The sequence below is a fragment of the Ctenopharyngodon idella genome, chromosome 4 (assembly GCF_019924925.1).
Source record: "Ctenopharyngodon idella isolate HZGC_01 chromosome 4, HZGC01, whole genome shotgun sequence".
Lineage (NCBI taxonomy): Eukaryota > Metazoa > Chordata > Actinopteri > Cypriniformes > Xenocyprididae > Ctenopharyngodon > Ctenopharyngodon idella.
Window position 1 is genome coordinate 11,423,028 of NC_067223.1, and position 23,889 is coordinate 11,446,916.

The 23,889-nt window shown below is 39.7% G+C and overlaps 1 long non-coding RNA gene across 1 annotated transcript in view; it reads right to left on the bottom strand.

The window, feature by feature from the left end:
- The window catches only part of LOC127511473 (uncharacterized), a 100,236-nt gene that overhangs the window by 19,788 nt on the left and 56,559 nt on the right, over window positions 1-23,889 (bottom strand). The window contains exon 12 of the long non-coding RNA XR_007930028.1: window positions 13,716-13,903. This is a non-coding gene — a long non-coding RNA (uncharacterized LOC127511473). The remainder of the gene's footprint in view (window positions 1-13,715; window positions 13,904-23,889) is intronic.

Here is a 23,889-nt window from a genome sequence, read left to right on the forward strand (position 1 = left end):
GAGGAGTGAACACATGTCGTCTTAGCCCATTCATTCTCTGTGGCAGATAAAGAGACAGCGTAGAAAGCTGTCGCAAATAAACGGCATGAGTGATTAGACGTTGCGATCCAATGAACAGATCGTAAACATGAAAAAAAAAAAGCCAAATTCAGTCACACTGACACAAATTTATACATATTTTCGAAATACAAGAGGGAATTGGAATATTAGGTAGGGCACATTTGATTCACTTCACACTCGTACGCGAGCCGCTCCGCCTGGGCTTATTACAGACACAATTATAGATTGTAAACTAGTTAATGAATACAAAGTAGGCTAAATCTATCAAGGTATTAATGTTTTAAAACACTGCGAACGCATCTGGAGAAATGCAGCTGGAGTTTTTCATTCGTGAGTGAGCCGAGATGAATATCTCGCTACATAATTTCCCTCATCCAGATTTTTTAAGACCACGGAAATGTATCCCATTCCATATTAATCCTACTCTGTACAGCGATGCTACTAAGGAGCTCATATCTCCGTGCCGCCCTCCCCTTCCTCCTCCTCCTTTTTCCGAAATTAGCACATTGAATGTCTCCGAGTTGGCTGCTAATAACAACAGCACCTCGGGATGGCGGGGGCCGTTCTGATCAGCCAGACGACGGCTTAACGTTTGACCTTGGGACACGATATTAAGCTATTGTGGAGACCCGCGACACAAACTTGAGCTCATAATGGTCGAAGCACGCACGTGTAAATCCACATACAAATATTCATAAGATACGAGCGAGTACAATCCTGCTTATTGGGGAAACCTAAACTACATGCGCGGACTAACGATCGGGCGATAGATTGCGGATAATTTCTTTAGTCTTAAACATGGCTCACATTTGCTTTGACTCAAAGTGCAGTAATCTGCCTAATTTATTCACAGGCATTCACAGTTTCAAAAATAGCTCATCTTGTATGTCAGAATATAAACCCTTTAATTATGGTTTTGACAATGTTTCAGTAAACCCAAGGCTGGTATAATACCACGAGACAAAGGGGACGCACTTTAATGTTACTATGAAGAGCAAAAAAATAAACTACATTTTAGGATTGAAAGCTGCATTTCCTTCGGACTGAACCTTCACTATTTGGCAACTTTGTTGTCTACGGTGTGCTCTTCAAGTCCCTGGTGATAATTATTTGATCTTGTTTAGTTCATTATTCATCTTGTGGGAACCTGCTGTGGCTTGTGTATAAATGCCATATGAAAGCATTGTGATCTGAGGATGCGGCTTCACTTTTATCCTCATTCCCCAAACAGATCAATTAGTAAAACTAAACAGTAAATTATTAATCGCATTGCTTTGTGTCCTGGTTTCATCAGCATTAGAAAAACAGTTCGTTAGTGCAGGAAATGGGCAGGTGATTGAGTGGAGACGAAATCCGAACTGATGCCACGAGAGCTTCGGAGGGGGCGGAATTAACCGAGCTGTCCGTGACGTCGGGTGACGTCCCTTTGTCGCGACATCCGTGAAACGGGGTCAATCTCTGTTTCAAAGTCAGCGGTGACATATGCTGCCCGATGGGGGCTTTGTGTTCGTGGATATAACGGGACACGCCCCGCAATCAAATAATATTTTGCATGGAATATTCAAATGAGGCGAATTTTAACGAGCCGCGCTCATTCGCACGCAACCGAGGGGACGTTTCAAATGAGTCCCTTATTTGTCAGGAGACGGCCAGGTATATAAACTTCTTTTTTTCTTTTTCCAGAATAAAATCTGAATTCACAGGTCCTCTCAGGGGCAGCAGATTGCTCCACTGTTCTGAGTTGGGCAATTTGAATAAATTATTCGAAGGAGGGGGGGCGAATGGCGCTAGAAAGAGAAAGAGAGGGGCGAGAAAAAGGGCTCGGTGGTTCATTTTGCACGAAATTATATTTTTGCTGGAAAGGTTAATTTTGAAGGGAGTTTGAATGGCTGAGAACGCTGCAGTCGCTGGATGGTGTTGCTGGAGGTGGCTGCAGTTATTAAAAGCGATTGCGTTTCCTGCTGGATCTCTCCAGAGAGAAGAATCAGTGGAGATGTTAAACCTTGCTTGACACCCCAGTTGGATAATTGTGGGTGTGGAAGCTAATCAGCAGAACATGTCTCCTCGATTTAAATCTTGTCAGTTAGTCGAGATTAGACCCTCCCGTATTGGGTACCATTAGCTTTGTTGCATGTCAATGTGCTGGAGAAGCTGTTGGCAAGGTCCGGCTACAAGGGTAAAAGACGAGCTCGCCGGTTAAGGCAGATGTATTCAAGCTGTAAAACCGCTATGGAATTTTTTTTCTTTTTTTTGGAACCTCAGACATACATACATTCCCTGTGTGATATTATGCAGTGTTTGAAAGTGCGTTTGTTACCATTGACCCAAGTGTGAGCCTGAGGGGGAAAAAAAAAGAAAAAAGACGGATTTGTTCTGATTCTTCCTCTAGAAAATAATGGAGGGAAAAAATATCTATCATTTATACACTGAATATCGATGTGCAAAAAAAAGGGTTAAGAAATCCATGATTTGATGCATTGAATATCAACCTGCAAAAAAACTAAAGGGAAAACACACAATTTAATGCATTAAATATCGCTGAGAAAAACAACAATAAAACTAAAAATCAATTATTTATACATTGAATATTGATGAAAAAAGCATGAGGGTAAAAAAAATCATTTAATATGATGAATATCAATTTTGAATACATATGTGTGAATGTGTTTGTTTATATATCAAACCAAAATTTATTCAGACACCTTGAACATTTCATTCATTAATACAGTTTATTCACTATAGTTTAAAAAATGGTAATAAAATATGACAAGATCTCAGAGTTAAACTGTATCAGAAAAAAAATCATCTTAATTATGTCAGATAACACTTGGTCAACACTTGGCAAAACATGGTCAGGTCAAAGTGTCTGAATAATTTTTGGTTTCAAATTTTACTGGTAGTCCACTGTATGAAGAATTTTTGGGTATAATATGCCACAGTTTACTTTATTTTGCTATCCTCACTTACATAAATGAACTATAGTGTCCTGCACCCACTAGTAAAAATATATCAAAAATATAAAAAATGTGTGAATAATTTTTGGTTTGACTGTACATATATATATATATATATATATATATATATATGTATGTGTGTGTGTGTGTGTCTGTGTATGTGTGTATTTTTGTGATTTATGAGGACACAAATTTGTATAATGACATGGGTATTACACTGGTATTACGACGTAAACATGAAATATTAGGACATTTCATGAGTCCTCATATTTAAAATAGCTTTAAAAACATACTAAACAATGTTTTATTAAAAATGTAAAAATGCAGAATGTTTTCTGTGATGGGTAGGTTTAGGGGTAGGGGTAGTGTAGGGGTATAAAATGTACAGTTTGTACAGTATAAAAACCATTACGTCTAGGGAATGTCCTCACTTTGATAGCAAAACAAACCTGTGCGTGTGTGTGTGCGTGTGTATGTGAATTCAAGTTGACTGGGACACTTTTTTACTAGTCATCTCAATGGCAAAAAGTATCCCAATCAACCTGAATTCACCTTATATTCATATAGTGAAGGTGCAAAAAAACATGGAGGAAAAAATATCCATAATTTTACATTAAATATGCCAAAAAACATCAGATGGCTTGAAATATTACCCATTTTCCAGGAAACATTCATATTTACTCATGTCCAGACTTCAGAAATGCACATATGTATTTCCGTTCAAAGATATTAAATTACAGCGCAGCTCTCGCTTGAGTGTGATCGTGAAATCCATACATTGACAGGGTAAATGGCCAATAATCTTTGACAGCATGATCTCATTAATAAAGGGAGGGCATAAATTTTGCACAGTTTGAAAGGACGACTAATTCAAGAATGTGCAGCGAATTTTATAGCCGCAGTCTGGCTGGCCGAAGGCCAGGCCTTTGCATTCCCCCCATGGTAAATATTTGTAACAGACTTCTTGCTGCAGGACAAAAGCTTCTTTCAGCGAGCGGCTGCCGTAGCCTCGCGGCGAACGCTGGGTCAGGCCAAATAAACAACAAAGCTGTGCCAAGTTCACCGGCCCTGCTGATTTCTGCGTTGGGCGGCTGCATACCAGCACTACTCCTCATCACACCGGCCTGAGTACTGACAGATGTTCCTGCCTCGCCTCGCTTTTTTTCTCCCTCCTTCATTGCAGATGACACGCACATCCAACATATGCAATCGTCAGACTTTTATATATGATTTTGAGAGAGTTTTGCACTTTAAAGTCAAAATTGAATTTTTTTAAACACGTTCCTGGTCTTTTTGTGATCAACTCATCAGTTCACGTTATTCCAAAGTAAAAAGCTGCGACAAACATGCTCACTTAACATATGCAGGCTACTGGATGTTAACTGATAGTCAAATTGTTATTTAGACATGGATTTAGCAAACATCTGCAACAGAATGTTGACTTTTTGCGAACCTAGCAATTTCTGATGGCATTCCTGTAGCTCAAACAGGTGCAACACCAAGGACACGGGTTCCCTCACTGACTTATAGTTCATATAAATACAGCATAATATAAGCTTACACCTTATTTTGATGGTCCACTTTATACAATCTATGAACTATAAGCAACTGTATGTCAACTAACTTTCATTAGAGCATTAGTAGACTGTAGTAGACTGTTAGGTTAGGGTTAGGGTTAGTAGAATAAGTTGACATGTAGTTGCAAAATTACTTATAGTCAGTAGAATGTCTGTTGGGGGAGCATCAAAATAAAGTGTTAGCAGATATTAAGCAGACAGTCTACTAATACTCTGACATGTAGCTAACATCCAGAATTAATCCAGTTAACATCCAAATTAACCCATAATTTTCCCTACCAATGACTGCCATCCTGAAAAACCTAAAAACAGATATCACACACACATATATACGGCGAGAGAGAGAGTTCAGCCCTCCGATTAGTCGGATCAAAGCTGCATCTGCTGTGAGGTTGGGTCGGTTCAAGGCCTGTGGGCTCCAAAGCTGTTTATAAACAGTTGTTTTTGGCTGTTGAGCTGGATCTCGGACAAATCCACGCGCCGCGAGAGGCGGCAGCAACAGGCGAGAGTAGCAGAGCAAAACACCGACCCATAACCGCACACGTTAACACCCCTCTGAGTGAAGCTGAGCCTGTGGCGGAAAAAACATTTTCTATTACTAGAAGCTCGATCTGTTCAATTCAACAGCCTAGATGGGATAACACGGCTGTTTGTGTGTTGCATGTGCGCAGCGAGGGATAATAATCATTTGCTGTGTATTATATTCATCATTTAAATAAAGATATGCGGTTTGTCTCATTCCAGATGTAATGAATCACTGAAATTATCAATTTAAAAATAAATATGGAGATTATTTTGCCCCAGCAATATGTCACAGAGCTAAAATCATTAAATGTTGTCAGAGGCCATGTTGCAGTTTTATTTAGGAGTTTTAATAGTCATTGAAGCATTAATTATTGATAAGCCCCACGATTGATTGGCTGACTAGATAATGTAATTGAAAAATGAAAATCATCACAGTAAGTGTCTGGAGTACTGAAATCGACAGTGTGTGTGTGTGTGTGTGTGTGTGTGAGTGTGTATCTTAGGGGATCACCCTATGTAGGATTTCATCATTACTGCCAGACTATAAAAGTAGTGCTGTGATTAAAAAAAGCTGATTGATTTGGCTCTCATTGGAATTAGCCGTCCCTGCTTTGTCTAAGGGCCCTGTCTGAGTGTGTGTGTGTGTGTGTGTGTGAGAGAAAGACAAGGGATGTGTGTGTGTGCATGTGTGGGGGAAACACAGCTGTCTGTGCGTTCTTGTCGTCAAAAGGTGGCCCCACTCCCTCACATTTTATTCTCGCCGAGTCTCTCTCAAACACAGTCTGCTGTGCTAAAGATATCATTGCCACACACACACACACACACACACACACACACACACACACACTACCTATTGATTTTACTATCTGCTGCAATGAGTGATCATCCACATCCAATTCCACAACCCAAAAATGAGTTCAATATCCATACGGATGCTGCAAATATATTTCATTAGGAAATGTGAACTATTATATATATATATATATATATATATAAAACAATTTCGAAAGAACAGAGGTTATGCTGTTATCTACTTTTGCAAAAATCTTTAAAAACCTTTATAATCTTCAAAAAAATAAAAAAAATAAAGAGAAACAGATTTGAAAATAAAAATCATAGTGATGCTGCTTTAAAAATATAGATTTTTTTTGTTTATTTTTTTCAAAATTTAAATAGATTTTACTTATGTTTTAGCTTCATATATTTTATAAATGTGTACATTTTAAATATTAAAAAGAAAATAAGTAAATGAATGGCTTTGTGTGTTTGTCACTGAACAATTTCTATGTACCTTGTTTTTAAAAAAAAAAAAAAAAAAAAAAGTGAAATGTTTTGCATGTTAAATTGTAATATATATTACGTAAAATGTTTTACATATAAAATTTAAAAATGTATTAATTTATAAATATCATACAAAATATCAGTGGTTGTCAACTAGTGGGTTGCGACCTAAAATTGGGTTGCAGGTCTGATATACAGTAATATTAATACATGTATATTTTTGGTACAGTAGATGATTCTAGTACAGTTTTGGGTCGCCACTTGACCTACATTAAAATCCTGAAGAAAAAACACTTTTTTAAAATATATGTTATTAACCATCATCTACATTTAAGCATGTGTAACATACTGTATCTTAAAATATAATACAAATGAACCTAAAATAAGAATTATATTCCTGATTAACACATGCAGCAGTTTGTCACACTAACCTATTTTAACATTCTGCCATCATCATATTCAAAAGACATTAACACAACTTTCCTTAACTTCCTGAGCGCCAAGAAAGACAGCGGGAGGGAGGGTGGTACAACGTCTTACATACACAAGCAGGAAGACAAGGTAGCGTTTCCTTTGTGCTCGGCGCAGAGGGGCTGATGTGTGTTAATCGGAAGCCCTCTTGCCCTGCCTGGGTGTTAATTCAGCAAGCTGTTAAAGAGAGCTGTAGATTAACAGATAAAGGTGCTGTGCGTCGGGGTCAGGCTGATATGGACTCCCAGCCTTCCCGGCGCTTGTCAGATGCCTGCGTGGATTAACACCGTAGCTTCCTGTTCTCTCCCTCCCGTTGTCGTGAGGTCAGAGGTCAACCGTTTAGCCCTATCCTCAGGCCCTCGTTGAGAGGCGAGAAGGTAGGCGATCTGCATACAGGCGACGTACGCGCACGAGTTCATTTGGAACGGGGCCGGGAAGGGAGAGAGGCTGTGCGGAGTCTGCCGCGAGGGATTATGGAGCGCACCGGGCAGACCAAGCATAAATTCCAAGGATTTTATTTAGTAAATTCTGTAGATCTCTCCGTTAAGACGGAATCGCGAACGCACCTGAAAAGAGATCACACTTTTCGAGGAACGTGTCCTAATGGAGGGAAAGAACAAAAAGCTGGAGGAAAACGTGGGAAAAATGAAATATGTGGAACATGAAACTCTGCAAATTTGACTTATAACAAGCAAAATTACACCCGCTGTCATTTAAATTATGGCTGCCCTCTATAAAGGTGTCTTTTAGGTGCATTAATTGAATTCGGCAGTATTTTCCAATAATAATCTGTAAAGTTCATCCGTCCATCGCTCACAGGATCCCCGCTGTGTGCGCGAGGAGGACGTATCTATTTCAGTGGCTTAATTTATTTTCATGATTCGCTGATAATGACTGCCATGCAGGCTGTACATCAGAATTAACCTTCATTTCACTGAGGTATATTACGATGACAGTCTCCGACACATTTCACCTACACAAAGGGCATTCTCTCTCTCTCTCTCTCTATTTCTCTCTCTCTCTCTCTCTCTCTCTATTTCTCTCTCTCTCTCTTTCCTGGCTTTATAATCATCCACGGCAGACGAAGATTGTTTGATAGCCGATTAATTTTCATAGGAAATCAAGTGGCCAGCTCTCCCAAAAGGCACGCATGCAATGTGCTTGCTGCTTTTTTCCCCTGGCAATTAGCCATTTTATTTAATGCTTTTTTTTTTCAAAAAAAATCTTTTTAAATTATTATTATTGCAATTATTAAAAATAAAATCCCCACCCAGCGAATTATTTTCGGCGCTGCCGACATAACAAAAGTGATGTAAATTAATCAGGCACATCAAGCACAGGAGCTTTCTAATTTCTATGCAAACCATTAAGTGTCAGATATGAATTTCACCATTTGCTATGGTCTCAGTCAAAGGATTTCATTAGGGGGCTGACGTCACGTTTGAGGCACGATCCGGATCATTCCTGTCCTATTTTCTCCCTCATGAGCTCTTTGTTCTTCTAGCCTTTGTGGGATCTTTGCACTAAAAAGGACTATGCAAATTACAATAATAGATTTCGCTAAGCGCCACGGCAATGGCATGATAGCCTATTTAGGAGAAAACCAAAGCAATATTCAATTTATGGTATTAACCCAGGCACATGCAAAGGTTGCCAAAAAAGTGATTAAGAAATTATAAAATTGGTCCAAACCGCTTGCAGTCTCTCTCTCTGTCTGTCTCTCTTTTCCCTTCCTCCCTGCCTCCCTCCGTTCGTTCGTCCGCACACAATGACATGGCAAACATAATGAGGGTGGACTGGTAATTAGAATGTTCTGGAGAGCTGGAATAGTGAGCTTACCCAGGGCTACCGGCTCCACACTGATGCTGAGAGGTGAAAACCAACGGCACGCTAGAGTGAGGTCTGGAGGTTACTGTCAGGAGTCGAACCAGACCCGTATTGATCACATGACTGCTGATATAGAGGATTTTTTCATTATTCATATTTTTGAGCAGGAAAAATAAAACAATGCTGCTTATAAAATAAAATGGAATAAAAATACTATAATAAAAATGAAATATTTAATATATATAATATATATAACTTTACATTACATAATAATAATTATTATTACTTATATAATAAAAATATATGAAATATGTCATTTTATTATCGTATTATAATATTAGTATTAATAAATTAATATTAATATTAATTTTTATCACTATAATAATTAACAAAAATATTAACATATAACATACTCCTATATATAATCCATGGACATGTTATGTTCATATATATATATATATATATATATACACACATATACACACACACACACACACACACATATATATATATATATATATATATATATATATATACACATACATACATATACATACATACATACATATGTCGGAAAACTGTACTTTTTACTTAGATACTGTTGACCATTTGTTTTTTCACAATTTTTATTCACCTTTTTTTAAATTTTAGTAAATTTTAAATGCCTCTGCAATGAGACAAATTAATTTTAATACAAATAAAAAAAAATCCCAAGTAAAGTGTCAATTAATATGAAGTCATAAAAGCTATAAGCAAAATATTTATTAAAATACTAATTAGCTAAATATCATTTTAAATGGAGCACTTTCCAAAAGCACAAACCCTAAACGACTATCGTATCAAAATGAAGGGCTATTTCTTTTTATTATTGTGTACAAATAAGAGAGAAAACAAGATAAGAACACAATGCATGCCAGATTCAAACCCACGACTCCCTAATGAGCGGCACAGCTCAACATATCTGGAACATGTGCGCTAACTACTAAGCCACAGCTCTGAAAATGAAGGGCTAATTTAACTGGTTCTCACTGTATCTGGTGGTTTATACAGAGACCCTGCAGGTAGAGCCGTGAGATGATCCGTCCCTATAGCGCATCTCCACCACGAGCCTACAAATAAATATAATCAATCCCACATTTACATACAAATAGGCTTCTTAGCCCTCTTCATACTGATCTGACGGCCGTCCACACGGGAGCAAATATATTCACTCTACACGGCAATTTCATATTTATCATCCAATGGCTTATTGATTGTTTCTTTTTTTTCATGCTTCTTCAAAGAAATTTTCCCTTTCATTTTATTAGTGGATATTGAGGGGCATGTTTAGCAGATACGGCACGTGTGTTTCATCATTTCCTGGCGGGTGAGATTATGACTATTGACATTGTCACATCTCTCGGCACTTATCGTTGCTTACTGGTAGCTATCAGTGCATCGGCGCGCCACTTAAAGGCCGTAAACCGGAGGAGCGTGTGTGCGTCTAATATGCCTCATTCACTTTGTGTCAAACTGACAGCCCACCACGCTCAAATAGATGTCAATCCCAGAGCAGGACAAATATCCACCGCGGCAAGCGTGACCGACGCAGTATGTTAACACAGCGGTCCTGATATACAGATACACACTGAGAGAGCTCCATTATCCAGTATAGACTACCAGTAAGCGTCCGCTTCACACGTATAATAACTTACGTAAGGTATCACTTCCTGCGAAGCTGACGAAACGAAGTCACACCGAGGCAACTGTCGTGGTGAAAAATGCAACTTCCTCCCCCGTCGTAATTAAAGTGTCAGAATGCGGCTGGGCTTGCAGACAATAACCCTGCTAGGTTTAATTTGAATAGGCAATCTCTGCTTTGGCTATGCATTAAGAGAAACATCTGAGATATTGCTCTATTAACTGTTTCACTCACCCAGTGCTGGCCTTTTAATTAGAGTTTAATAGCAGTTATTAACTCATTACGGGGCATAGGGGGAGCATTCGTAGCTACTGTGACCTCTAGCAAAGTTGACACTTCAATGGTAGAATATTTCCCGAAAATTCATTCATTTAATTGTGACCTATGCAAATGTAGAGTTCGTCATTACAACCCAGCTGCAATAATTAACTAGAGTGCCTCAAATTAAAATATAAATGGAGGGATTGTGTGTCAGCCATGGCATGAAAAAAAGAAAGGAAAAATGAGATTTCATTTGTTTGAATTGTTTTAAATGAACCCGGCACTGTTGGCAAAAGCCGCATCCTTTGTTTTGTAAATGGGAGAGGTATCAGAGTATCAAAGACGATATGTGATGCTCGGTGTGAGTTTCGTACACGCTCCTCATTCCAAACACACACACACACACACACCATAAACAAACTCTCACCCTCTTTTCACACATTCGAATGTGGAGTTTCGACACGTGCCATATCACATGTCGGCACTTGGGGATCTTGTGAACAAACTTATTACGACTTGTTTTTCACATTTAATTTGTTTGCTCGCAGACACTAAGTGGTTTATCAACACATCAGAGTCACCTGACACCACTGCTGTCATGTGACACAACAAAACAATGCATTTGCAGTCAAATGATCACTCCAAGATGAACAAACTGAAGGTCAAAGGTCAAAAAAACAGCACAGCAGGCATCCAGATATGAATTTTCAGGTACTTTAGGGATATTTTCCAGGATCATGAAATTTAGAGAGTGTCAGAGGAATGCTCTGAAATTTCCTTCTAGAGAATTCTGGGAAGGTTTGTCAAGAAAGTCAATGCATATGTACTTGAGCACATTTGTGCACCTAATTGTAAAAGCAAATGTAAAAGACCGACGTTGCAATTTTGCAGTTCACCACAAAACAAAATATACATAAACAATTCCTAACAATAAATAAATAAATAAATAAATAAATAAATAAATTTATATATATATAAAATTCATATTTTTCATTTATTTTTATTATATTATTCATATTTTTATTATAAAAACAAATAATTATATGTTATATATTTTTATTCCCTTCAAAAGCAGTTATTGTCAAGATTGATAGTAATCAATATCCATGTTTGGGTCCCTGAGGATTAAAGCACCACTATAAGTAATAATTAAAATAAAATAAGATGCAAATACATTTAAAATCATTAAAGGCAAAAAATGCACAGCCATCAATATCTATCTGTGCTTATTAAGCAAGAAAAAAAACTTGCTTTAAGTTTTACGATACTCATCAGATCGAATGTGTCTACAGCCGAGATTTCAGTCTTCCCGTCCTCCCCAGAAGCGTGCATGCACACACACACACACACACAAACACCTGCCTGATTTTCATTTATAACACCCCCTTCAAATCGCCTGAAGGAAAAGTTTGATTCAAACAGGGGAGGAAAAAAACACCTCACAAATTAACAAAACTGTCACTCAGGAATTACAGCGGGCTGAACGCTGCAAAATGCATTCTTTGAAGTCCTCATTTCAGCAAAATTATGTGAAAAAAAACTTTATATCTAATTAAAATGATAACTGTATTCTCATTTTTCAAACTCTCCATATCCTGAGGGCCAATTGGGATGAGTGGGTTTTTTTTCCTGGCGTTTTTTTTTGCCATCTCTTCACCGCTGCGGCGTGCTGAACTGCTCCTACAGCAGGATCACATCATTACCATCTCCCCAGCTGAGTCGCCAGCAACCATTATCATGCAGCATTATTAATCTTCTTGTCTTATCAACTTGCAAATCACAAACCATTGAGCCTTATGGCGTGGTTTTGGGTCCACGGTTATTCATTTTGTAGGTCTACCTAGCCTCCAAGTCCTCTTAATCACCTGACGATTGTCAGTCTCTTCCTTTTGCCCTGCCCCCGGTGGCCTCAAAAAAAAGAAAAAAAAAGAAAAAAGTCTTTTAGCCCCGCTCCCTTTATTTCTCCCTCTTGCGTTTTTTTTCGAGGGTCCCTGCTTTTGAAGCGACTAGACAGTGAAGAGGATAAATTTCATTAATAGAAGAGAATTAACATCCCACTGCCATGAGATGACCTCTTTCCCTGACATGTATGTCTAAGTCATTCTTGTCATTTTTTTCAACGCCATTAACATTCTTGGAAGAACGACAGCAGCATATAGGACTGATAGAGAGAGATGGGAAGAGAGGAAGGAGAAGTTTCTTTAAAACTAGATTCACTGACCCTCAGTTCTTCACTCTGGAATCAGTTTGCTTTTCTTAGTACTGAAATATTCATTATATTGAGAAAGAAAAATGTGTGCGTGCCTGTGTGTGCATTTAGCTGGAGTTTCCTTTTTAAAACTATGCCTGAATTTGTCCTTTTTTTCATTTAAGCATTGTTAAAAAGCATTGTGGAAGATGGATGAGAGAGTATGAAACTCGAACAGATGCACGCGAGAGTCAAATTAGCCAGTTCAGATTTCTTTGATATTTTGATACCTCTTCAAGTAAGAAATTCATCTCAATTCTCACAATCTAGTTTCTGAGCACTTCATTTCATCTTTGAAGTCACACGGTGTTCAAGTGGACACTTGCGTTCTTCACTTCCACACAAAGGCACAGCTAAACGCACGCGTCCACACGCTGAGATTTCAACTTTTTTCCATGGGATACATGGTGAAATGTGTTAACGGTGCAATGCGGGGAGCAGATAATAATTTCCATGCTTCTCAAATCAATTCTGTAAGCTTCATCTAACTCCTATCAAACCTTTGCGTGAAATCCCAGCCCAGTTACACCTCCGGAGCACTTATAAATAATGAAAACTCGTTTGAGAAGAAAAAGACTGCTTAAGGACAAAATGTTGATTATAAAAGTGTCTTTTATCCTCCTGTTCCCATCTTTCTGAAGATGCAAAGACTCCGGGCAAACAAAGCAGAGCAGTGGAGCCACATCCAACCAAAAATTAATTTTGATGTGAAAAGTGCTGACGTTCACGAGACATACGGACAGGTGGTATTTAGATTCGAGCTGTGAGATTTGAACAGGCCTGACTCTTTGACTGAGACGTCTTGTGTGTGTATTGGTCCTTGCTCTTACCTTCTAAGTAACACAAGACATCTGTTCACATGCAACTCGAAAGAGTTTTCTGCTGTGACCGCTGAATCTAGTGTCAAAAACGAGATGTTCCCTGCTGAAGCCGTTGGCTGGACATCCAGTTACTTATGGTGGCTTGGGTGGATGGTTATTTAGGGTCAGTTTGTGAGTCAGATGAAGATCTGAGACTTCTGTGGGAAGAAAAAAAAAATCTCAGTATCTTCAAAAGCATGTTTTCCTATTTTATTCATGCCGCTGTGATGCTGCAGCAAATTCAACAGCAATTAGAGGCGGTTTCATGCCACTCCATAAATTGCAGCAAATGGATGTCAAGCAGAAGACTAACAGAAAGCAGAAGACTAACTTATTATATATACATATATATATATATATATATATATATATATAAAGTTTTAGTTTTATATAGTTATAAAATATTTGCATCAGAATTAAACAAACACTATCTTATTCTCATCAAATGGCGAGATAAAACAAGACGTACAGTGACTTTTATGACAGTAGTAAATATTTAGGAAATGGTCTGAGATGTAAATCTTACAAAAATAAATCAAAAACCAACTTTGGCTTCAAGTTTTAGGTTTTAGTTTACAATTAATACCCCTGGACAGAAGAAGAGAGACGTGGAGCATGAAAGAGTGTCTGTATCCTTTGGTGATCCCTCAGTCTAAAATTGAAACACAAACACGGCACCTAAACACACTCATGGGCGAACTGCAAGTTTTCTTTCAAAGCCTTGTGGCGGTCAAGTTTTCCACATGCATAAATACCAGGATAAAACCAGGCGAGGATGACACTGGCTCCACGGTTTAGAGCCAGCAGGAGCAGAAACCCGCTCCTCTCCTCCGGTGAGGATTTTCTCGAGGCCCCTGGCAGGTCAAGCGACAAATTGCAGCCTGAGGTGATGGAAGGTTCTCGGCCAGCGCGGAAGAGCTATCAGTGGCCATCTCTCAGAGGATCAGCTCCTAGATCAGGCCACGTTCCTGAGGGGGTTTTGAAGGCAACCATACTCAAAGTTTCAGTACTCTATGCTAATCCTTAAAGGACTGTAGTTAGCGTTCTCTGGCCGGACTTTTAGGCTGCCGACCGGTTGATCGGAATGGGGATTGGAGGTGGGGGGCAGGACTGAGGCCTCCCAACCCCAAAGGCTGCTCTAGGGTGGGTGCCTGGGGCTATTGCTTGCAAATCAGCACATTTTCCCCAATCAAAGCCCACAGAGGAGGCCCACTGAGCTCCTTAAGAGAGTGAATTATTCACAGTCAAAAAGGTCGCCACAAACTAACTTCTCAGAAATGAAGCGAACTCGCTCTTTCTTGGGCCCATTTCTCAAAAAGTACATTTCAATCTTTAATGGTTTGAGAGAAGAGGAAAGAGGGGGAGGGGGTGGGGGGAGCACAGAAAAACTGCAAATGGAGAGAGTAAGAGCGAGATGCGATCAAAGTGATTTTCAAATTTGCAGATTTATGCACTTCGAAATATTAATGATAGATTTATTAAGAGCGGACCTCGGCTACACCCTCGCTGGCTGGGTAATTAAGTTTGCTCTCCACCTTGATGGTGAAATCCACAGTAAGTGAACTTTTGATGATGTAAACTAGTTTAAAACGGCTTCTGATCACCCACATCCCAAAAAAGGCGGAAATCAAATGTGTTCTTTTTAAATTAAATTATTGGTCCTTACTAAACTTTTAAAGGTGTTGTAGATAAAACTGCTCTAACTCCACTGCAGGCTGGAAAAGAAAGCCAATATATGTTTATACTTTGGTAAAATATTAAATATAATAATTGATGTCAGAGTTGTGGCCTAGTGGTAAATACACAACACAATGAGCTGTGGTGCTCCTCTGGGTCAAACCAACTTTCAACATTTCTGTTCAGATCTGTTTCATCTGTTAAAAATCTCAGTAAAAGTGACAAATTATGAGAAACTAAGTCATAATTATGACAATTTTAATCTCATAAAAGACTTTATCTCATCATTTTGACATTGTCACAATTTTTATCTCATAATTTGACATACTGACTTATTATATCATATTTTGTGCTTTATATCATAATATATCATGACTTAGTATCTCATAATTTTGACTTTTCATAACTGTTTAAATGTGGTGAAAATTGGCTTCCATAACATAAAGGCCCAAATTCCCCAAAATGCTGTTTATAAAAAATGTCCAACAAGAAAAAGAAAAAAAAACAGAGCTAAATGTTTCTTTGATGGCGCCTCGGGTGATTTTGCGTCAGCGTTTGAATAATTAACCATGTTTGAGTGTCCCAGGCTAGCGGAGAGGCCCGTGGAGAGACTCGGTGGGAACGTGGATCCGCAGAGCTGGACCCGTCACCGTTGGCGGCACTTGTTTTCCCGTTTGTTGAGGCAGCGTCGGTCTGCCCTCCGTCTTAATGAGTGTGGACGCGTGGGTGCCCACGCACCTGTGCGAGGACTAGAGGGGTTAATCCCACGCGGTGAGCATCCAGCTGACAGAGGTAAGGTGGAGGAGAGATACAGGAGGCTGCTGTTCCCTCGGGTTTCTACCCCAGCACGCTAGAATGAGTTGTTTCAGTCACCGCTGGATACCTGACAAGCAGGCCTTCATGAATTACAAAATGAAGATTGATAATCCCTTGTCTGTTTCCTCTGTGTGTGCACAAAGAAACACGCACAGTAAGAGAAAACCGAAGAGTGATGCAAAAATCACTGTCATTTGCCATGCAAGCTGTTCTCACTGGTTTTTTACTTTTTCTTAAATGTCCTTAAAAGAATGTTTTGGGTTAAATAGGTTCACGTTAAGCTAAGTAAACTCATCCCTCAGGTTTTAAAAAAAAGAAATTGTGGTCTCGCTAAAGCTTTTAAAATGGAAGTAACCATTTACAAGCTTTTAGTAATGTATTTGCATGAGCTATTCCTTAAAAATAGTGTCTACTTGAATGTTTATTCAATGCTTTAACTAATGATAATAACACACTGGCTCAAGGAAATCTAGTCAACCAGTCAACTTGTCCCAGGTGTGAGTAAAATAAGCTGAAACCATCATTTTGCTTGAACTCTGAGCTGCTTAATCTGAAGTGGTCAACTATCAAGTGCAGTGGGGGAAAAATTCAAAACACTGGGCTTGACGAGAGTGATGGACCAGTGGCTAAAATTGTTAAGGGGTGGAAGAAGATGTTTCTCTGCTAGTGTCAGCAGAAGTTTGCGGTGCGTGGAGGAAAGCAGAGAGGCAGAGGAAGATGCACTTGCCAATGCAGTCACAGAAAAAACAAGTGCCACTGTTTGGGAAAGCTTGTTACGCTCCAACAGAAAAGTCTGACTTTCTTTCTCTCTCTCAAACACACAACTGTCAGACAAGGATTTTTCCTCTTCTACTAGAACCTACACTATACTTTCATATTAACATTTCATTTACAGTGTCATTGTGCCACATTTCCGTGAAATATCATTCTGGTTATTGGGTTTGTGTTCAAGGGAATGTGTGAAAATTCATTTTACAGCGATACAAAACCAGTAACAGAGCTGCAAATGAAACCTGCAAGGAAAACAGATAATAAATAAATAAGTGGATACAAAACAAGACACTGCAAAGTCACAGCACGATGCGAAATAAAAACCCTGGAACGCATCCATATCAATTTCACCCCTCCAGCCTACCGAGAGAATTCCGAGAGAGATAAATAAAGAACATTTAACTGCTCTCCTTTCCTGCGTTGCCTCTGGCCGTGTTAAATTCAGGGCACTTTGGAGGAAGAGATTGATGCTTTCCTATCTGATGCGTTACAAATGTCTGGAGGGATCCCGCTGTCCTGACTCTTTAAAAACCTGCACATCAGCATAACCGCCACGGCCACACACGCGCACGCCCGGGAAGTTTATTGACTTGTGAAATCGCATTCAGGACAGCCTTTTATTTTTCCCAGACTATAACCTTGCCTTCTAGGTTGCTTACTCAACAGAGCTGATTATGAGGAGCCGTTATTCTCCCGTTGAAAGGTCAGTGTGGTACTACACGCTTCCGTTTTAATATCAGCTCTCCATTATGAGCCTGCAAGCACTCTTAGCTTATTAACAAATTGGCGCCCAACGCGGGGCATATGTTTTTTGCAGAAGGTGAGGGTTTGTTCATTGGCGTGCATGTGATTTGGGTTGGAGGGCTGTTGGTGGGTATCAGGGGCGCAGACAACAACCCCCGTAGCTTGTCAGGTGGAACATGACAACATGCTACATCTCTCTCCTTGTCACGGCCAACGCGCCAAATTGGCATCGCTACTTTGAGATGGTCAGCCCTGAGGAGGAGGAACACAAGTGGAAAGAAAAAGGAGCGCTTTACATATAGACACACAAGGATGACTTCAGGGCCTGTCAGAGGGAAAAAGTCAAATATAGCTGAGTGATAGTTTTCTCCGTCAGCCGGCCAAAATGCCAGATAGCATGTAAATCATGATCGGCTGACCGTTTCCCCGGCTTCTCTTGGCTACTTGTCAGTTTCCTGTCGGCCGTCTCCGGCTGCATGGTTTGGACAATTGTCTTCGACTTAGAGAGAGCCTGAGATTGATGTTTATTCAAAGCGTCTCGCTTCAATGGCCGGCCAACATATTTCAGCAACGGAACCATCAAAACAGACACCTCATCATTAGTCCACCTATTCTGGGTGTAGAGGAGTTTAATATGCTCGAGGAGGGGAGAGCGGAAGAGGTTGAGAGATTGTATCATTTATCTAACCCATATTTAAAGGGTTGTCGGGGAAGTTTAGTGAGCTCGGGTTCAGGGAACTAATGGCTCAGGATGTCTTAATATCCCTTTTAAGTGTTAGCATTTGCCACATTGGATTTTCACATGATCGTTTTTAATGTGCCATAAAAAGCAATCGCTCAGACCATATGTGGCCAGTGGTGGAGCATCAACAGTGGGGCATCTTGAGTGAAGACAATTATGAAACAATGACGACTCCTACGCTGCATAAAATTTCAGTCAGACACTGAAAATATGTGAATAAAATCAAAACATACAATGCCTGTGGTGGGCTAGAGTTTAGGGCCAAATGTAACACTTGTCCAAAATGTGAGAAAAAATGGGCTATGGTGACAGTTGGCCGGTAACTTTATTAGGCACGTGAATCAAATCAAACACATACAAACTATTTAATAAAGAAAACAAATCAAGATATATTTAGGATGCCTACAATTTTTTGCCTTCAGAACTCATATGAGGAAGATGAAAAAAAATAACAATATTTTTATGTTTTTATATTTTTATGTTTATTGTCTATATTGTCTATTGTTATAAATAAATAAATACAAATATCTAATTTATCTAAATCTAATTCTTGACCTCTGAATGTTAAGTGAAATTCAGTCATTACAACTGGTCTTATTTCCTTCCGGGACAATGGGAAATAACTTCAAGCAACAGGAAATGACACCTCATGTAATGACCATATCTCACATCAGATTACAAATTAAGCAATTTTACATATTTTGCTAGTATTGGAGCATGACGTAATGTCTTTACAGTGCTGACAGATGGCAATGTAAGAGACATACTGTTTTTGGATGATGTCCCGTAAAGAGTGAATCATCCTAATGCAGAGTAGTGGCTGTGCCTCCAATGACCCGGGAACGCGTATTGACTTAACCCAGTCGTCATGGCTACCCCACCCTCATGTATATTTCCACAGGTGAGCAGTTAAAAACATGGATGGGCCAAATCCTGTCCAGAATGAATTATCCAGACGTCTCTCCTTTCAAAACATCCTCTCTGGTATAATCAGCCCTCTATTGGAAAAGAAGAGGTCTGACACCAAAAGCTTTGAATCAGAAAAAAAAAAGTGCAAGTTTAAATAATTTTCAAAAACGGCAGGCCAATAAATTTCCAAGCAGAGGTTAATTTAGTAAGGAGAAACCCTAGCGCAATTACCCTGTCCGATTCCCCCTTGCGCCCCGGGGGCTCCAGTCAAAAATGTCATGGAGGGGAGTTATTTTCTCCTAAAACACAGCCCGGGAAAAAAAACAGCCTGTCCTAACAAGGCCCTGGCTAATATCACCCCCCATCATATTAGCTTTTGTCACAGGATATTACCACATCACCCGCATCCCACCGTCACAAATTTCTTAATAATGCACTCATGAGTGAAAACAGGAAATGTTTTTTTTTTTCATTTTCTCATTCTGCACATCGCATTGACGAGGAAGCAATTCCAAGCAAGGCAAAATAGGCTGGATGATGTATTCCACTCGGGTGACAGTTTGGGCCAACAGAACTTCATTTTATTAATCATCCAGGGCCTGCGTCAAGCGCAGGTTCCTAAATCTAACCCGCCCATTACACGTGGTGCCGGGTATTCATTCTGACAAGATGTGAAATGTTTAGCAGTCACACTCTTGTCTTACTGACACACGGACTGCCCACCCTGTCAGCTGACAGCGCCCTCAAACACACACACACACACACACACACATACACGACTGCCATTCTGGAAATGTTTTAATCCTCTTCTCTTCCCATGCCGGACCGAGCCGCTATCACCGCCATCCCGCACGGCACTAATTATGATCTTAATCTAGTCACATCAGTTAGATCCAAATCAAATTTCCCCAGGCTGCAGCTTCAACCACCCAGGCAGAAAGACGACGAGCTCCCCGTCCTTTAATCAAAGTCTGATTCCAGTTATTTCAATAAGACAGAGGCAGAAATACACCACGCTGAGGCTTTTGGAGAGAGAAAGACGACTCCTTGGTGAAACATAACAACCCCCAAAAACCCAAACAAGCCCAGAAAAACACACCCACACACTTTTTGGGGCCTCTTTAGTGAGCAAAAACATGTTCAATTTGTGATCAATGCGAGCTTGCTCTATAAACAATCAGGTTAACTTTAGCGAGATGAAAGCTGCCAGTTGCTGTGAGTTACCTGTACTTTTAGACACTCTTAATGTTCTCTGAAGCTTTAGATCTCATCGACCAATAAATAACAGGGCACTCTTGAGAAAAAAAATAGTGGGAGATCAGATATATGAGAAAAAACTAATGCTAAATTCGGTAAGAAAGCACTAACATCATTTTGTTTATGTTGTCATGCTCACTCTTAGCGCTATGCTAATCTGAAGTGAAATAAACATGCTTCTGCTGATGTTGCTGTTCATAAAAACATAATCTAGCATTGGTTGGGGAGAAAAACGCTCATTTGCACTTCAGAGGTGTAACATAACAGGCTTGGCAGGCCTTTGCTTATGTTTCATAGACTCCCCGCCTATCACTGCTAAACGCTAGAAAACTCGAGTGCGAGGACTCCAAAGCAGCCTATTAGAATTTATAAACAGTTTAACGCTGTGCGCCAAGCATTTAAACAAACATCATGAATATTTCACTATTCATAAGATTTTCCCTCTGATGCTCTAAACGCTGAATCCACAACTAAATGTAACCTGTAACATCTTGTTAGCTAATTGATTGTGACGGCTTGCTAAACACACGCAAATGCAATACGCGCCGCTCCCACCACACAAAACGACGAAAGCAGATGATAGTCGGCTCTCAGCTCGCTGACTTTAGCAGGATTTGTCTCTTGCAAACCAAGGCCCGTAGCAGCCCACTGTTACACATATTTACCACAGTATCTGGCAAAATACCATAGTAACTGCAGCTATTGTTAAATCATAGTAAATGAACAGGATTTGTTGGTGATCATCATAGATAATTAACACAGACTCCATCTTCACACACAAAAAAGAAGATTTTACTATAGTAAAACAATGCAACTGTTTTTTGTCAGAAACAATAGTTACATTGCTCTGAACACTATAAAGAGGATCTTGTTGAGGGCCTTACATTGACAGACTGGCAGAGATCCATCACTCAAAGTGAACACTGTAGTGAATTTCACAACAAATCATGACCTTTGGAACTCAAAAATGCAACACTTTTGCATCTAGAACCTGTCCAGTCGTGTCCATCACAAACGAAAAAGAGTCTCAAAGGCTTTTATTGTGACATAAATGCACTGGTGTCAAAAGTATTCACATTCATTACTCAGGTAGAAGTATAGATACTAGGGTTTAAAAAGACTTCTGTAGAAGTTGAAGTATCAACTCAAGCTTTTTTACTCAAGTAAAAGTGTAAAAGTACTGGTTTCAAAACTACTTAAAGTATAAAAGTAAAAGTAATGTAAGGAAAAAAATGCCATTAAGAACAAAAGCTTAGGCCGCGCCACAGGGGCCTATTGTGCACTACCCCACCTCCTCAAAAAAACATTTTTCTAAAGGCCATAATGACTATAATGTTACATTAAAATGTTTTATTTTAAATGTTTTAAATTTGGGATGCACTAGGCTACCTGTTTCTACCAACCTCCTCGCTGGTGCTTGGTTGGGACATTTCGCTCGAGTTCTCTTCTTGAGTCTCTGCCACGGACATCTTCGTACTTGGCTACATACGTCTGCTATGTCCAGTGTTAGGAGTAACGAGTTACATTGTCAATCGCGCTGTCAATCGAAAACGCAAATTTATTCAAATGTCTCTCTACCGAACTACCTACTGTAGCTTAATTTGCGGAGGACGAAGAGAAAGCACCCGTTTGATAAATGAGCCAGTAGTGGAGAAATAATAACTTTTAAGAAATAATCTTTTTTGAGTAACGACCCCAACACTGGCTATGTCCTCCTTGCTGGAGTGTGACGTGATTTGTGTCATGTGCAGGTGCGATGGATCGCGTACAACAAATAGGGTGTCGGAATGGTATATGTTTATACTTCTCATCCAACCACAATCAAATTCACTCTATCCGGATGGCGCGATTTATCTGGATAGGTTTTTTTTTTTTTTTGAACGATGACAAGCTGGAATGAAAACAAGCTGAAATGAAATAGGAGTAACGAGGCTATTTTTAAAATGTAAGGAGTAGAAAGTACAGATAATTGCGTGAAAATGTAAGGAGTAGAAGTAAAAAGTCGGCTGAAAAATAATTACTCCAGTAAAGTATAGATATCCAAAATTTCTACTTGTAAGGTAACGAAGTATTTGTACTTCATTACTTGACACCTCTGCATAAATGAGCAACCTAACTGACACATTTTGTGCTATTTTGAACTTCATTAACTTAAAGGTATAGTTCACCCAAAAATTTCTGTCAATAATTACTCACCCTCATGTCGTTCCAACCCTGTAAGACTTTTGTTCATCTTCGGAACACAAACGAAGATCTTTTAGTTGCGTAGCTGTCTATAGAGGGACAGAAAGCTCTCAGATTTCATCAAAAAGATCTTCATTTGTGTTCTGAAGATGAACGAAAGTCTTACGGGTTTGGAACGACATGAAGGCCAGTAATTAATGACAGAATTTTCATTTTTGGGTGAACTAACCCTTTAATGTGTTTACATAAGAAAAACGAACATATCACAAAATGCCTAATGTAAACCACCCGCTCTTACACTTTGCAACTCTAGTCTTATGATGGACTTTCTCTGCAGCAGCTGCTGTGGTAACAGTAGGATGAGCCGCTGTGTGCTGCTGCAGCAGAAAGCACTGATTGAATCAGAATGCCTACACGGGGGCTTTGTCAAGCATCTGCACCCGCCAGCTCCCCTGGGGGACGCCTCCGACCGCATCCTCCACCTGCCCGGCACGACACACGTCTGTGTGGACCCTCGGTTCTTCTCCGAAGGGGGCCTGCACCCCTCTGCTTGGAGAGAAAGGGGGGTGTAGAGAAGGCCAGACGCCCTCATAGGTACGCTTCTTCCACCGTAACATTATGATAATGCTATAATCGCAGCAGACAAGCAAATCACAAAGCAGGTAATTTCCTATCTGCCGCGCAAGGCTGATGTAAATGCCGGTGTCTTGCACCACAGGGGGAAAGGCACGTATGGTGCTGTCTTGTTGAGATAATAGGCGGCAACTATGCTATTTTTATACCCGTGAAATCCCAAATCTCACCAAAACAGAGCCCCTTACATACGTTCTCTGCGGATGCTTGTGCATTTGGCCCCAATCAGTTCGTATTAAAATGTTCAAAACCGGCATTTGTCCGGTCACAAGAGAGATGGCTTTCGTGTTGTATATGCAATGTGCATCAACATCTCCTCCCACAACAGTCTGGTGCACCCAAAGAACTATATGATCAAGGGAGCTACCGCTCATTCATCCCTTCCAAAACATACACACAAATCCACAACCT